Source organism: Cricetulus griseus, chromosome 2 (assembly GCF_003668045.3).
Source record: "Cricetulus griseus strain 17A/GY chromosome 2, alternate assembly CriGri-PICRH-1.0, whole genome shotgun sequence".
Classification (NCBI taxonomy): domain Eukaryota; kingdom Metazoa; phylum Chordata; class Mammalia; order Rodentia; family Cricetidae; genus Cricetulus; species Cricetulus griseus.
In genome coordinates, this window is record NC_048595.1 from 121,507,052 (window position 1) to 121,524,156 (window position 17,105).

The 17,105-nt window shown below is 38.8% G+C and overlaps 1 pseudogene; it reads right to left on the reverse strand.

The window, feature by feature from the left end:
- Positions 1-16,607: 16,607 nt before the first annotated feature.
- On the reverse strand, positions 16,608-16,712 carry LOC113834470 (annotated as a pseudogene).
- Positions 16,713-17,105: the final 393 nt, after the last annotated feature.

The window sequence follows — 17,105 nt, forward strand, 5'->3', positions numbered from 1 at the left end:
CCACACGTCTATATTGTTCATTAAATAGATGATATTTTGCTTGCCCATAAATGTGAAGAGGTTCTGCTTGAGACATATGGATAGCTACAGCAAAGTCTCAAGAGAGCAGGCTTAGTGGTTGCTCCAGAGACAGTACAGAGACATCCACCTTTTCAATATTTGGGTCATATGCTATATCCTAAAGAGATTAGACCTCAGAAGTTAGAGATTACAAAAGATATCTTACGGTCCTCCCCTGTGTGTCTAGGTTGAGAGAGTATCCTTCTAAGTGGAACTGAGTCCCAAAGTCCATTCATATACTAGAGATAAACACTGATCCACAGGCCTCCTAACTGACATCCTCATTCAGGGGGTCTGGTACAGTCCTATGCTGGTTTCCCAGCTATTAGTCTGGGGCCCATGAGCTCCCCCTTGCTCAGGTCAGCTGAATCTGTGGCTTTCTCCAGCCTGGTCTTGACCCCTTTGCTCATCACTCCTCCTTCTCTGCAACTGGATTCCAGAGTTCAGCTCATTGTTTAGCTGTGGGATTTATGTATTTATTTATTTATTTGGTGTGGTGCTGGGAATTGAACCCACCGCATTGGTTATGCTAGGCTGACATTTTTTCTTAAGCAATTGCCTTTAGTGTTAATATTCATTCTTTAGTGTGACACTAAGTAGCTATTTAAAATGAAATTCTCAGTTTTAGCATTCTTCTGAATAAGGATTCTCAGCAGCTGGCCTTTCTTTCTTGCAGGATGTCCATGACTGAACTTGCTCCTGTTTGACCTTGAAGCCTGGGCTCTGCCGTGCTCACTATGTAAAGTCTTTTGAGCATCACAAGCCACTTCAAAGCACTATGAATTTGTTCTTTTTGTCCATGTTCTTTCCTCTGTCTGGAATGCTACCCTTGCTTGCATGGTGGATACTCTCAAGCCTCTGAGTCCTTTCTGGCAGAATTCCCCTTCCCAGCAGTTCCACCAACCCCAGGTGTAACTGATTTTGTTCTTTTTGGTTGCTTTTATTGTCTTCATGTCCAGCTTCTCTATCTGAAACATACCAGCACATTACAGTCTAAAAATTCTTTCTAATGATCATGATGGTAAACACATATCACTTTCATCCTTGCATCTCTCACATTTGTAGCAACAGCTTAGGATATATGAATGGACAAATAAAAATACAATTTGAACAAATAAGAAAGCACCAAGTGTTATCACTTCTTGATTTATTTTAAATTCTGAAGTTGTATTTGAATGTCCTCAGAGGTGAGGATGGAAGCAAAAAGACACACCTGAGCTTCATAATATTATATTCTGTTTCTTCTGATACAATTATTTCTTCTTCCTATAGCAAATAAAAATTGCAGATATTTGGTATGGTATTGATGCTTGGGTATGTCTTTTGATAACACTCTTAATTTTTGTTGGACAGGAAACCAGAAAGGCTAGATAAGCATGCATGTACTGCCATCAGAATTAATTTGAGATCATGGTGGTTCAGAATATGGTAATTCATTTTGGCTGCCTTTTCAAATTCAAGCAACCCAGACACTTACATGATCCTACAACACTGTAGCAAATGGCCCAAAGCACACACTCTAATGTGTGAAAGATGGATTTTCTGCACACGCTTACATTTTGATTAATTTGTTCATTATCCAACCTACATTCTTTGAGTGCCTTCATCTGTTGAGCTCTGGGTTTAAGGTAAATGGGAAGAGGGCTCTTGATTAGTTTACACAAAGCCCTCAACTTGGGAAAATTGTTTACGTTCACTTGCTACCATAACAACTCTTGCCTCACATGAACTGACAAGGGATCCCTGACCCTTGCTGGACATCTAGGCCTTTTAAAATCATTTTTCAGAAACCTGCTGCTAATTCTTTCAGGACATTATGATGTCATAATAGCATTTTCATCTAAGGCTTTTCTGTCTTGTAACCCTAAAGAATCCAACAAATCTTTTCACTTTTGGCTTAAATGTCAATTCCTTAGGGATCCTTGCTCTTGCCCATGAAGGGCTCTTAAGCACACCTCACAAACTCATTTGTAATCACAATAGTCTGTACCCTCGTTTGTGGTGCTTCTGGAATATGAAGAGTATGAGGGAAGCATCTCTGTCTCCTTTCCCCTTGTAATCCAGTGTCCAGCACTGAGATGATAAGCAGTGATTGGTAATAAACATTTCCTGATAAATCAGTTAATAATGTCTGGATTTCTAGACTTGTTTGATGACTCCTTGCCATCTAAGGGTTCTTTCCTGATATTGTTCCACACAGAAATGTTTAGTGATGCAAGGATTGCAAGAGAAGTGGGGCATCAATTTTCCTTAGAGTATGGTTATTAAGCACCCATAGTGCCTGAGCCAGTTGGTGCTGGTGATACAGTCAGCAGTTCCTTGGTCATTTCATGTGGAAGGAATGGAGAAAAGAGGGAATCTGGCCATCCCTCCTTAGTCAACACAACTTTACTGGGACAGAGAAGACTAGCTTTTGGTAAACTATAGCATTGTCTTTTCCTGAATGAAATACAATATGAGGTTGCTCATTTATGATGAATGTTGGACTTTTAAAATAGCCAATCTACAAAGACTGTGAAACTCAGAAGCAGAGACCAGAACATGTAATAATTCATTTTAGAAAAATGTTCTACAAACAGATCTCACAAACAGCTGGACCTGAAAAGGCCTCAGATACAATCATGTTCTGCAGAGGCTATGGAATTGACTTTGGCACTGAAGGGATCCTAAGAAATATTACTTGGGGCAGAAAAGAAACAGGGCATTCATCATAATGTCATGTTCTGTCCTGTTCTCACATTACAAAGTGGAACGTTGGTGCAGGGTTGTGATTCTGCTTGTGTCTGTTCCACGCATATAGGGCATAGGAGGGGCATATAGGCAATGTGCTTCTTTCATTTTCATCCACACATTCCCATCTCTCTTGATTTTCTTGCCATCTATCCTTATGGACAGAGATTGCCTATGGGTTAGATTGCTTTGTCTTATTTCTCCAGTATCAAGTTGTGTATAAAAACAAAGCAACTCTAAAATCTCTGAAATTTTCTATTTACAAAAGATATAAAATTCCACCAAACCCAACAAAACAGAGCATCTTCTCACTCTGAATAGTTGTTTAAGCTTCATAGGACAATTTCAACTGAGGCCTGTGTTACATAACTTTCCAGTGACATTATTTCTGTGTTACCCATCAAAATCAGAACTGTAGCTACTCCTGAGATCTATTCTCTTCCACTCTCCACTCTCCAAATATGCCACATGTTTAGGCTATCCAAGTTTTTTTTTTTTTTTAAATAGGATTTAAGCACATTTTACAAGCTAAATTCTTTTGTTGTATTTATGTCCCCAGCATCAGTTTTCCTGAGGACACAGTAAATTCATGGGCCTCACTTTAGATCCATTAAACCACAGTTTCTCAATGTAAGGGTCTAAGAGATGCTTCTGCACAGAGGAAGTTTTGTAGCTCACACCATCTAAACTTAACCATGATGTTGACTGAGAACGAAAGTAAAATTTATCAGATTAACAGGAACAAAAATAACTAGGCAATGCTTTAACCTCCACGAAAAAAGCAACAAACACAGTTTAAAACAGTGTTATTTACATATGACTAAATGGACATACAACGTATGTTTTATTAAATGAGTCCTCATGTATAAAATACCTAGAATAGTGCCTGGCTCATCATTAATGTTGTATAGATGTTAGCTAATATTAAAATTGTTTATTTGTTCTAGAAGATATTCACTTATTGGCGTGGGAATCAAGATTCACTAGACTCAGTACAGGTGAAGTAAAGTTTAATTGGGGAGAAGGCGCTTACACAGGAAACAGATGACTGCCATGGGTTTCCACTCCAAGGATGCCCACCCTGCTATGCAGATGATCTGGATGCTTCCTGTGACCCAAGCAGGAAGCAAGAGAGAGCCCCGAGCCCCAAACCTAAAGGGCGTGGTCAGTGCTACAGGTATGGAGGTGGATATCACTACAACTACCCTTTTAGTCTAAAGAAGACGACTCAGGCTTGACACAAAACTATATACAATGATAGCAAATATCAAGTATGCTCTAGGAGAAGGAAAGGTAAAAACATACACAATTTAAGACCTACTACCAATGAAGCAACACAGAGTGATTGGCATGAACCACATTCACTCATTAAATAAAGTCATCTGTTTTCTTCTAGAGAGCCTATAGATGCTTCTCAAATAGACCAACTAAATATGTTAGTAAATTTAAGAGATATAAAAAATCACACTAGTAAAAATAAATGGTTTCAAGATATGACTTAGAGGCCTTCATGGCTAAGTCTTCCAATTTTAACTATTCCATCTGGTTTGCATGATTTATGCATTCTTGCCCAGATAAATGAGATACACTAACTATTCAGTCAGCCCTCTTCATCCCTCCCTTCCTCCCTCCCTTCTTCCCTCCCTTCCTCCCCTCCTTCCTTTCTGACTTATAAAAATCATGTCCAGAAGTCTTCTATTATTTTCTTTCCAAAGATCCAGGCTATAGGTTGGCAAATCTAGTGTCTCTGCAAGAGGTCAGAACTCAAAACTATCTGGACTCCTATATGTATGAAGTTGACCTATGTCCTGTGCAATACTGATAGAATTTTGCCAGCATAAGGTGGAGGCTTCTATTATAGAGAATCACAGAGAATTTGCACTCTGTGAAGTAAAGTATGATACAATCGAATTCTGAATATAGCCCTATAGCACATGATGACTATAGCATCAATGAAAAATGCAGTTCGGTGGTCCCTTTCAGAGTTTTCTCTCAGCTCTTAGATAAGGGTCGAGGACAATTATGTAAAAACATAAGTACATGAGCTGTGCAGTTTCCCAGGGCATCATGAATACTAAAATGATATCATTACATAAGACATGAGAACAGTGACTTTCTCCTTTCAGAATAAAAATGTGTTCCAAAGGGGTGGTAGTTAAGTGATTGACTCTAAGTGGGGGTGCATTTGAGGGTATGGGACATCTGCACAGCTTAATTTGTTCACTGGACTCCAGTGGAGATAAATGAGGTACAAGAGCTGGACAATGTACGACTCCCAGGCAGTGCTTCCTATGCTGGTGATCATATGTAGATCCTTGGCAAGGAGAAGGAGAGATTAGACACCTGACTCAGAGACCCTGGATGAGTGAAGACACTGTCTGTACCTTGTGCCAGAATGGTGCTGCAAGATGGAGTCTATGAACCAGCACAAAAAAGGGGGCACATTTGCAGGACAAAGAGGAAGGAAAACTTGGTCTTTCCATGTGCAGACACTTACATAACATTTCTTTCTTGAGTTCTTCCATCCCAGTGAGACATCCAAGTGCGTGTATAGGAAGAAGAGACATGAATTAATATTTTTCCCAATGGAGAAGCTCACAGAAACTTTGAAGTGTTTATTAAAGAGTTTATAATGAGGAGAAAACTTTTTGAAAATCACATTAAAAAGTACCTCTCAAACTGCTTCAAAAATTTAACCTTGGAATCACAAGACTACTGGAATAGAAGAACACGTCGCTGCTCCCCTGCTGTCCTTGGTGACGAACATGCATCCTGATAGCTCAAATGGTGTCATTCTAGGAGCTGGTGGTGAACTGGTACTCTATGTGACCACTCAGATAATTAACTGGGGTTGAAATTTGTAATCCTAATATCAAATATTTCATAATGACATCAATTTAACTTAATATTGCTCTTATCTTTCGACAAAAATAAGGTTTAATATGTTTTTCTCCTACAGGGGGTGAAATAAGGAAAGACTTTATTATGCAAGATAATTAAAATTCTTCCTGAGGTTAAAAGTGATTTAAAGAGAATCACAACATGAGATAATTAGGCCTTATTAGACACTTTATCTGCTTTACTGAAGCTACTTTTCCAGGATGATAAAATGTGCCTTTGTCTTTTTTTAGAAAGCCGGGTACCAAATTTGGAGAAAAAAATGATCTTTCTCCCTGCTCTTAGAATCAGCACATGTCTGTGTGAATGGATTTGTGGAAATAATTTAATGACAGGGTTACAGTTTCCAAAAGCTAGACCTTTATATAGTGTGATGGTTTTCAACCACTTATTCATTTTTTCCTAGTGGAATTACATTTTGCCCTCTATTTTTAGTTGGTTAACAGAAAATGATATGAATTTGTGTTTTCCAATTTCCCCCTCCTGATGGGCAGAATAATAACATATTAGTTTTGGGATATTTAACAAAACGCTTTTGTTATTTGACAGAGTCATTTATGCTTTCTTGTGCCATAACAGGTAAGGCAAAGCACATCAGTACTTGTGATTTTAATGTCTAATGAACATATAATATAGGTTATTACCGTGCAGTAGTGGGTAGCATTTTTTAAGGAGGAAAAGTGCTTCAGGCATAGAAACACATGGGTTTTGTGGGAGGAGACAGGTATCCTGGGAACATGGGAGTTTTGCCAGAGTTCTAAACTGTATCCCTCCATGAGGTCTGACATTGCCTTTCGATCCTGCTTTTAGGCCCAATGACAGGACGAAGCTGAGATTTCCACCCTCTGCTAATGGCTCTCTGGGTTTCCAGTGGAGTTTTTAACAATGTTCAGTGCAGCTAACAAAAAGTAAAATCAAGTCATGCTCGCTTGTGCCCATAAATTTGTATCCAACTTATTTTTATCTATTGACAGCAGATAATAAGTGATGGTAAGACTCACCTTTAAGAAACCCTTTTTGTTTCATTGACAATGACTTGCAACTTAGGTTTTTCAAATCACTCTTTCCTTCTGGGAAGATCTTTTGGGAAAAGTTTATGTATCGGTTCATCCATCAAAAAGTAAGGATATATAGATGTCTTTGATGGAAAACTAGGAGAGTAGAATTGCTAAGCCAAACTGTTAAAGTGAAACATCTGGGGGAAAAGTGTGCATCAACAGAAAAACAAAAAACCAAAAAAACAACAAAAAACCTGTTCCTTCCATACTTCCATACTTCCATACATCGTATGTGACATGGCTGCCTTAAATAGAGAAACGAGAATGGAATTAAGCCAAAATTGTGAGCATAGGGGGAGTTATGACAAAGGATCAATTAGACAAATTTGTGGGGGTTTTCTGGGTGTGCTACTGCCTCTCCAGCTATGAGTGATCCCTACATTTTCCATCTCTAGCTTGGTGAGTTCCACCAGGAAACTCTCTGGGATACATAATGCAAAGTTGTTAACAAGAAAGTGTACACATAAAGTTACAGCTTGACAAATGATAACAGCACAATGTGAATAGAGACACTACCCAGGTAAAGGCAGAAAACTAGTCTTCTCTTAGATAATCCCAATAACTAGTAAAACTTTTGACTTTTACATATGTATAAACATCATCTGAATAGTTAGTTTGGTTTCTTCCTTTCTATTCCTTGTGCCTTTTGATGTGTGTTTGTGTACATGTATGCACATCTGTGTGCCTGTTCATGTGTATGCTTGTCTATGTGTGCTTATGGAGGCTGGCATCCTCAGGAAAACTGTTCACTTCCTTGGAGAAAAGTTTGAAGCCTACTAATTAGATTAGGCTGGCTGGCATCACAAATGCACTCCACAACACTTTGCATTTTTATGTGGATTTCTGGACATAAGACTCAGGTCCTCCTGCTGGTAAGGCAAGAATTTTACCAACAGTTGCACTCTCTCAACCTCTCCTGTTACTTTTGTGATTCAGTCTTTCTGCATTGGCCAGGACTTATGGTGCAGTACTGAATAGAAATGATGATAGCATCTTCATCCAGTCTCGGTGGAAATGTGTTTATTTTAATGTTTCACCATTAAATAGAAGACTTGATCATTCCAGTTGTTTGCTCACATATGTCTCAACATGAGGTTGATTTTTATCAGGAGCCTCTCTGGCCTCTGTGCGGAGCATGGTAATATTCAGCAAATATGCTAAAGTACTTTGATTGATTCTCCAACATTAATACAACTTTGATTTTCTAGGGCAAATCAAAGTTGGTTGTGTTGTGTCATTTTTTTTTATGCATAGCGGGACTCAATCTGCTAATATTTTATCTGGTTAGGCGAGTCTGCTTGTGAGTGAATTGGAGCACTATTTTCTCATTTGCTGAGTTTTGGACCAAGGTCATTTTGACCGTATAACATTTTCTAAGATAGTATACGCTATTTCTGTAAGATTTCTTGTGAGAATGGAATCATTTCCATCTTAAATATTTAGAACAGTTAGTGGTGAAGCCATCTAAACTTGCAGTTTATTTATGGGGGTGTTTTTAAAATATTTTTTTAGACTTTTTTATTTGAATTAGAAACAAGATTGTTTTACATGACAATCCCAGTTCCCTTCTCCCTCCAGTCCTCCCCTACCACCCCCCAACCCTATCTATCACATTTATGGGGGTGTTTTTAAATCTGTTTACTTCCTTGTAAGTTTTGTAAGTGATTTTTCTGACAATTTGTTAACTTCACCTGGTTTTTATGTTTTGATGTGCCATTTGATTCCATACACACCCTCAGCCATTGCCATTTCTGTGTCCATTGCTACTTAATACACCTTTTCTTTCTTCTCCTTCCTTGACCCTGCTGTTTCCTCCTGTGCAGGCTGGCATTTGTCAACATCACACAAACCTAAATGCGTCTAGGAAGAAGGAATATTAACTGAGAGAAATGCTTCCAGAAGATTGGCCTGTAGGTGAGTCTGAGGGGACGTTTTCTTGATTAATGGTTGATGTAGGAGGGCCCATCCCACAGGAGGTAGTATGCCCTTGAGCTGGTGGTTCTGCAATGTGTAAGAAGGCAAACAGAGCAGAGCAGGGGAACAAAAGGAGAGCAGCCTCCTCCATTACTTCTGCTTCATTTCCTTCCTTGGCTTCCCCCAAAGGAGTGACTTGGAGTATCCAAGCCAAGTAACTCCTTTCGCCTTCAAGTTCCCTTTAGACATGGTCTTTATCAAAGAAATTGAAAACAAACTAGTATACTTCCCACCCACATCTGTCTCTCAAAACATTTAAAAAATGTATCTTTTTTTTTCCAGTTCTCCTTATTTGTACATTTGTTTTCTCATCATAATTTATGGTTGCGACATGATTAGTTCTTTAGATCAGATTTAATTTTCTCTTCTCTCTGACTTACTAACCTACTGATCTGGAAGCTCAGATCATTTATTTGTTCTGCTTTCTGGCTCCATTCTTTTAATTAAAAGTTTTCACACAGTATAGTTTGATCATATTCTTTTTCCTCCTCCAAATCTTCCCTATCTCCTGATTCACCAACCTCATTTTCCTCTCTCTCTCTCTCTCTCTCTCTCTCTCTCTCTCTCTCTCTCTCTCTCTCTCAAAAACAAAACCCAACAACCTCCCCCAATCAAAACAAGCAAGCCAATAAGATTTTAAAAATCCAAACAAAACAAAACAAAAAACACACAAAACTCCATGTCTGTTTTGTGTTGGCCAACTGCTACAGGGCCCAGGAGCTGTTCCTAGAGTATGGTTGATATACCAAGTAACACTCCAGTGGCGTAAGCAGATTTTCTGTTTTGAGAAGATATCTTCTTGGTTGGGGTGTAACTTGGTGTCCCATTTCCCCTTCTCAGTGCTGGGATTATTTCTAATTGATCATTGTAAAAGTATTTAGTTCTTTTTTACTTTGCTAAGTTAGAAGTCAATGCTCTGTTTTTTAATGTTTGTTCCCAGAAATGAGTAAAACAATTTGACTTATCAGAAATCAACTTTAAAGTTTTATTCTTCTGCAAGGTAATATAAGAATCTTGGTTTTTTTTTCTTACATCATTTATAGTTTTTTTTGCCATGCTCATTTTTTAGCTGGCAAATGAGGTCTACAGGGCAGGCCCCTAAATTCCGGGGAAGTGGCTGGCACAGTCTTCAAAAACAGAAAATTTTCTTTAGGGCGGGGGAGTTAGCTTTGTTTTACAAGTTTCAACTGGTTATATGGAGACTGCCAACAACACTGGCAGAATACTCTTCCCTAAGGCCTACTGACAGTAGATGGTAACCCACCTGTAAAATATCTTCACAGCAATGTCTAGATTACTGTCATCTCGAAATGTGATGTGGAAAAACCCAATTGATTCATGAAACTAACCACCACAGACTTTGTTAAAATACCCATGACACAGCTTCTAATATATTCAGTGTCTCTAACCATCTCCTTGGTAGTTTAAAATCTTTTGTCTCCATTAAGCTGAAGATTTGAAACAGAGGTTGTGATGGTATATGCAATCCCACCACTCAGGCAGGAGGATTATGAGTTTGGACCTAGACTGGAATACATAGTAAAACTTTTCTCAAGAAAACAAAAAAAATAGCTCACTAAAATTTTTGCAGGTTGTCTTTTCTTCCTTATCCACCTTCCGATATTCAAATGTGTTAATTTTCTTTTCTGCTGTGTTTAGTCTGCTGTAATATTTGCTAGTACAAATCTTTCACTTTTTACGTTTTCCAATTGCCTATTAACCTTGTCAAGCTGGATTTTTATTTATTTTAACTGTGGAAAACCTAGTTGTTTACAATATGTTCCTATTGTTTATAATATCTCAAGTTGTTATTGAGGTATGGAAATAAGAGAATCAGGTGGAGAGGAGGAAGGGAAGTGGGGTTGAGGGAGGTAATATAAGAAACAGCTAGAATTGAGGAGTATTTAGTAGTGAGTAAGGGAAGTCAGTGCAGTGGAAGCTTCCTAAAATATATAAAGGCAATCATGATGAAGTCTCCAAATAATGAGGGAGACACAGTCCCCATTGGGATTTCTTGTCACCATATGAAGTTTCCAGTACCAGGACTTGGTTACATCCAATTGAATTGTTGGCTAAAGGGGTCCCATGAAAATCCATAAACAACCTAGACTGTTCTCAAGACAATAGCTTGCTCTCCACAAACTGACAACAAGGCCCCATTGATGAAGACAACACCATACAATTCATTTAACATTGAGAGGTCAAGTTGTTACCTACATAGAAAATTTTCTCCTACATGAAAGAATCTTTAGTACAGGAAGGCACTATGCAGGCTATCAAAAGAGAAATGTAAGTACCAACCCAGCCACAAAACTTTTGTGTGGCACTCTGTCCTGCCTACAAAATATGCTAGTGCAATGGTGGAACAAAACTTGTGAGAGTAACTAACCAGTGTCCAATTTTACTTAATGCCCACTCCACACGATGGAACTGTTACCTAACACTACTTGGGTGACCAAGAATCAGACATTAGATAGCCCAGAGACCTATGGTAAAAACCCAAAACTGCTGGCCAAAAAAATGAATAATATTCTGCTATATTCATATATCAGTACCTTTCCCCACTATAATCAGAGAGCCTTCCTCCTGCAGAAGATGGTACCAAATACAGAGGCCAAAAGCCAGACTTTACTCAGAGAGACAGAGCTGGGGGAGGGGATAGGAGAGACCTTGGAACACACAGCTCTAAATGAAATGTCTCTGTCAAATTCCACCCTTCAGAGTTCAGGGATCCCTGCAGAGGAGATGGAAAGAATTTAAGACTCAGAGGGATGCAGGACACTAGGAGAACAAGGTCCTTTAAATCAACTGAGCAAAGCTCATATGAACTCACAGAGACTGAAGCAGTAAGCACAGGGCTGACACAGGTCTATACCTGATCCTCTGTGTGTATACCATAGCTTTCAGTTTGGTACTTTTATGGGACTACTAAGTGTGTGAGTGAGTTGGTCTCTGATTCTTGGGCCTTCTTCTGGGGCTCTTTCCCTTTGTTGTTTCGACTTGCCCAATTTCTATGTGATGATTTCTGTTTTAGCTTATTACATTTTATCTTATGCATTTTTATTACCTCTTAGATGTCTGTTCTTTTCTAATGAGAGCCAGAAAGGGAGTGGATCTTGTTGGGAGGGTAGGTGGGAAGGAACTTGGAGGAGTAGGAGGAGAGAAAACTGTAATGAGAATACATGGTATGAGAAAAGATTCTATTTTTAATAAAAGGGGAAAGTATATTGTCATCTTAGCAGTAGATTTTATATAGATCCCTTTATTGAGAAATTTCCCTTTATTCACATTTTTTATGTACAATAGGTATTTTCAAATATGTTTTGTTGTACCATTTGCAACGAGTGGTAGCCAGTTTGTGTTAGTAAAACATAATGTATGATCAAGCCATTTATGAAATTTTGTTCCTCTATAGTCTAGTGATGCAAAGTCTAGGATCAAGGTGTCTTGGTTTAGCCTTCCTTGAAGGCCCAATAGGAGACATTCCCATCACAGTGGTAGCTCAAATGAGAGGAGGAATTATTTCTCAACCAGGAAGCACAGAATCTGCTGTCCATCTTGTTCTTCTGCAGTTACTATGAAGTAGTATGAAAACAACCTACTTTCTTTCTGAGTATTTTCCCAGGAACTTAGGGCCTTTTCTGTTAGACCTAGGTTCTTAAAGAACTACCTTCCCAGTATTGTCACCCTTAGGACCAAGCCTTTAATATATGAAACTTTGAATGATCCAAATCACATCCAAACTACATAATTAAGGTGTCGCCTGGTCCCACTGCCCTTGAGCCCCAAATAAGCACACAGATGCTATATTAATTATTAAACTGTTAGCCAATGATTTAGGCTTCTAATTGGCTAGCTCCTTCTAAATTGTTAACCCATATCTGTTAATCTATGTATTGCCACGAGGCTGTGACTTACCCATAATCCAGAATGTTATTCCTCTGGAGCATGGCATCTCTGGATGGCTTCTGCCTACCTTTTCCAGAATTCTCCTCATCGCCTAGTCCCACCTATCTTCCTGCCTCATTGGCTGAACAGTGTTTTATTCTTCAACCAATAAGAGAAACATTGGACAGAAGGACTTTCCCTATCATTAAGGTGTTATCTTTTCTTAGCTAGCTAATATAATGAATTACAATGATTGACTTTCAAATATAAGGTCTGTCTTATATCCTCAGAAAAATACTCCACTGTCTTTATAGTATGTAATTTTTATATATTACTGAATTATATTGTTAATACTATGTTGACTATTTTGTATCTTTACTATAAGGAATACTGGCATATAATTTTTGTTTATAATACCCTTGACTCATTTTTGTTAGGGTATTACTGGATTCATGAAATAAATGAAGAAGTTTTCTGTCTTAAAACAATAAAAACTGGATTAGTGTATATTTTTAGGGTACTATTTTTTTTATTACTGACATACAGTTTCCATGCCTTGAATTCTGTTCTATATCCCACATCTCATTTTAGCTGTTTTTCTGCTGTTGTGCCTGACTTATTAATGAGTCTTTGCTATATGCACATAAGGCACTTTTTTCTAATTGCCAATTATGACTTGGGGTTATGAGTTTTTAGAATCAGGCTTCATTCTAGCTTGGAGCCTTCTATAGCCTTGTTTGCCTTAAAAGTTAAATTTCTACAGCAATTGGAGTATTTCTGAAGCAAGCCAACATGTACCACAATTGGGTAGATGCTGATTTTTGGACAGCTGCGTACCATACCTGCCTCTCCCTTTCTGGAGCTACCTGTCTAAATTTGGTCAATTTTCTACTATCCCTGGCAGTTAAGGGCCCAAGAATCTAACCTGAGACCTGTTCTTTTACTGTTGGGTAATTATGATGGCTAACATTATGATAGTATTTTATTTCCTTTCTCCTCTACATTTCTTTCTTTGAAATGTGTTTGCTGGTTGCATTCTTTCAATTGCCCTGGCAATTGGCAATTGGCACTGGCCACATTGTTGCTTTCCATGCCAATCATTCATTGATTTCAATTACAGTTATCTTTTATAGTTTTCTATTTTCTGTTGTACTCCCACCGGTGTGCTTTGGCTATGTGCTCCTTGACAGCAAGTTACTTAGACTGTTAGTGTGAGATACTGGTCACCTGATTACTTCAGATCTTGGCTTCCTGAATGTAGTTGTCACAAGGTTTATTTTAGGGAAGGTAGCAGTTACCAGGGGTACTCTCTTCTTAGGAAACAGATACCCCCACAATTTAGTTATAGCAAATGTTCTTGTTTTATGCACATCAATGCCTACTGTTGTACTAATCTTTCTGGAATAAACACTCCCACACCAATGACAGTAGAAGAGACAGAGGTCACTGGTGGACCCAAGCTAGGATAGCTCCTCATGGGTTTTGATGTCAGGTCCAGTTTGTATTTTCTTTCTGTAATCTAAACTCACAAAGTGGGGAGGGCATACAAGCAAGATTTTACAGAAGCATTCATGACAGTCAGCAGATTATTAAAGGCAATGGCCCATTGTTTCAGGTATTTCTCCAGATCATTTTAGCTAGGTAGCAAGTGAAGTCATGTTTGGTGAATAGGTAGTACAAACACCTATTTATTTAGTGATTTAGGTAAATCAATAAGGCAGTATCAAATAATTAATCCTTTCTATCTTATTCTACTTCAGCAGCACATCATCAAAGTAAACAATGATTGTTTAAAGTAAGTATCAAATAACCAACACACAATCTACCTCTTGCTCTGTGTTATATTGTCAGCACACTTAAGTGTGTACTACCTTTTGAAATCAAACCAGGAAGCCAAAATGATTTTACTTCAGCCTTGCCAATGGTGGACCAGTAATATCTGCAATGAGCTGCTCTTAGTTTTTTAAAAGAGAAGGACAAAGAAAGGGAGAGGAAGTAGGATCTGAGTGGAGTTGGGGGAGGGGAACCATAATAGAGTATGTTGTATGAGAATTGCTTTTAGTAAAAACTGTAAAAAATCATGTTTGTCTTTTTGTGACTGGGTTACCTCACTCAGGATGGTTTCTTCTAGTTCCATCCATTTGCCTGTGAATTTCAAGATTCCATTGTTTTTTGCCGCTGAGTAGTACTCCATTGTGTAAATGTACCACATTTTCTTCATGGATTTTAGACACAGAGCAAAGGATTACCAGCCTACAATCCACACCAATAGACAAGCTAGGAAGCAAGGAGGACACTAAGAGAGACATACATGGTCCCCCAGAGAAGGGGAAAGGGTCAAGATCTCCTGAGCTAATTAGGGGCATGGGGGAAGGGGAGAGAGAGTTAGGATAAAGAGAAGGGGAGAAGAGGAGGGATGAGGAGAACATGAGACAGCAGGAAGATTGAGTCAGGGGAAGAATAGAGGAGAGCAAGAAAAGAGATACCATCATAGAGGAAGCCATTATAGGTTTAAAGAGAAATCTGGCACTAGGGAAATGTCCAGAGATCTACAAGGATGACCCCAACTAACAATGTAAGCAACAGTGGAGAGGCTACCTTAAATGCCCTTCCCCAATAATGAGATGCCATCCTAGAGCCTTCACCCAGTAGCTGATGGAAGCAGAAAAGACACCCAGAGCTAAACACTGAGCAGAACTCCTGGAATTCCATTGTAGAGAGGGAGGAGTGATGAGCAAAGGGGTCAAGACCAGGCTGGAGAAACCCACAGAAACAGTTGACCTGAACAAGGAGGAACTTATGTACCCCAGACTGATAGCTGGGAAACCAGCACAGCACTGAACCAGGCCCCCTGAATGTGGGTGTCAGTTAGGAGGCCTGTGGATCAGTATTTATCCATAATATACGAATGGACTTTGGGATCCCATTCCACTTAGAGAGATACTCTCTCATCCTAGACACATGGAGGAGGGCCTAGGCCCTGCTCCAAATTATATGACAAACTTTAAAGTTCCCCATGGATGGCCTCACCCTCCCTGGGAAGCAGAAAGGGGATGGGATAGAGTTGGTGGGGGTCAGGGGAGGAGGGGAGGGAGAGGGACCTGGGATGGACATGTAAAACAAGCTTGTTTCTGATTTAAATAAAAAAATACCTATTGATATTACACACTCATAAATAACCTGATTTTGGCATATGCTTTCATACCAAGCAAAATGAATAAATTGAACTTGATTTACAAAAAAATATAAAAATCTTTTGAATTATATATTAAATTTGTTTAAAAATTTAAAAAATAAACAATCTCACTTTCCTGCAACAAGGCATTCACAAAGGAAAACTGAGAGAAGAACAATTCCCAAAGCTCTCCACACAATCTTGAGATCAAGATGCCCATTTTGACAGAGCTGTCTCATCCAGATGAAAGAAAGAGTAACTGACTTTCAGGGGAGAAGGAGGTTGCATGTTCATGATGACTACTTATGAGTGTAGGTGTCAATATATGCTTACATACAGTAGTGTAAGAGCTGGAAAATTTTTATCATAAACCAATACAAATATGCTAGTAAGAATTACCAATGCTGTAAGTGGAGTGAAAGCGGCATAAGTGGCAAAGGTAAAACACCTAATAGTAATAAATGGCTGGAGAGTATCACTGTCTCTTGGTTTCTTTCTTCCTTAAGAAAGTTAATAAACATTATTTTGAAAACACAGTTTAGAACATCTGGTTAAGACTATTTTGAAATGGAAATAGATGTGCCACCACTATGCGGATGACTGGACAGTTAGAGGAGATGAAGGATGAATTCTTTATGCAGATTGTGAAGTGGGTACAGGAACATGAGTGGTAGTGACAGGAAACTTGAACTGTGTAAACATCTGCAAGAAGCACATTCTGCTAAATTCACAGCTTTGAAAAAAAATTTCAGTTGTCCTGATGATACTTTGTTCTGTAAGACAGTAGTTTTTTATGTAGAACTTTAGAGATAATTCTTTTTTTCATCTGTGACTCTAGAAAGAATCCAAGGAGGAGGTGTACAGTCTTTTCCATGGGTTTTATGGAGAGTTTCTTTACCTTTCTGTGTGTATTTGCCTCTTAAAGCCATCGTTTGACTTTGTTTTGTTTTGTTTTGGTTTGGTTTGGTTTGTTTTTCAAGACAGGGTTTCTTTGTGTAGCTTTGGATCCTATCCTGGAACTCACTTTGTAGACCAGGCTGGTCTCAGACTTACAGAGATCTGTCTGCCTCTGCCTCCTGAGTGATGGGATTAAAGGCACGTGCCACCACTGCCTGGTCACTAAAGAAGAACTTGTTTGTGATGTAGAAGAGATAGACGATAGCTCAGGTTTGGAGATGGGAGATAACGCAGTAGGCAAAGTGCTTGCTCTGCAAGCCTGATGATGCAAGTATGGATCCCTAGCACCCATATAAAAAGCCAGGCATAGCGTCGCATGTCTATAACTCTACTGCCATAAATGGGAACAGGCAAATACCCTGAGC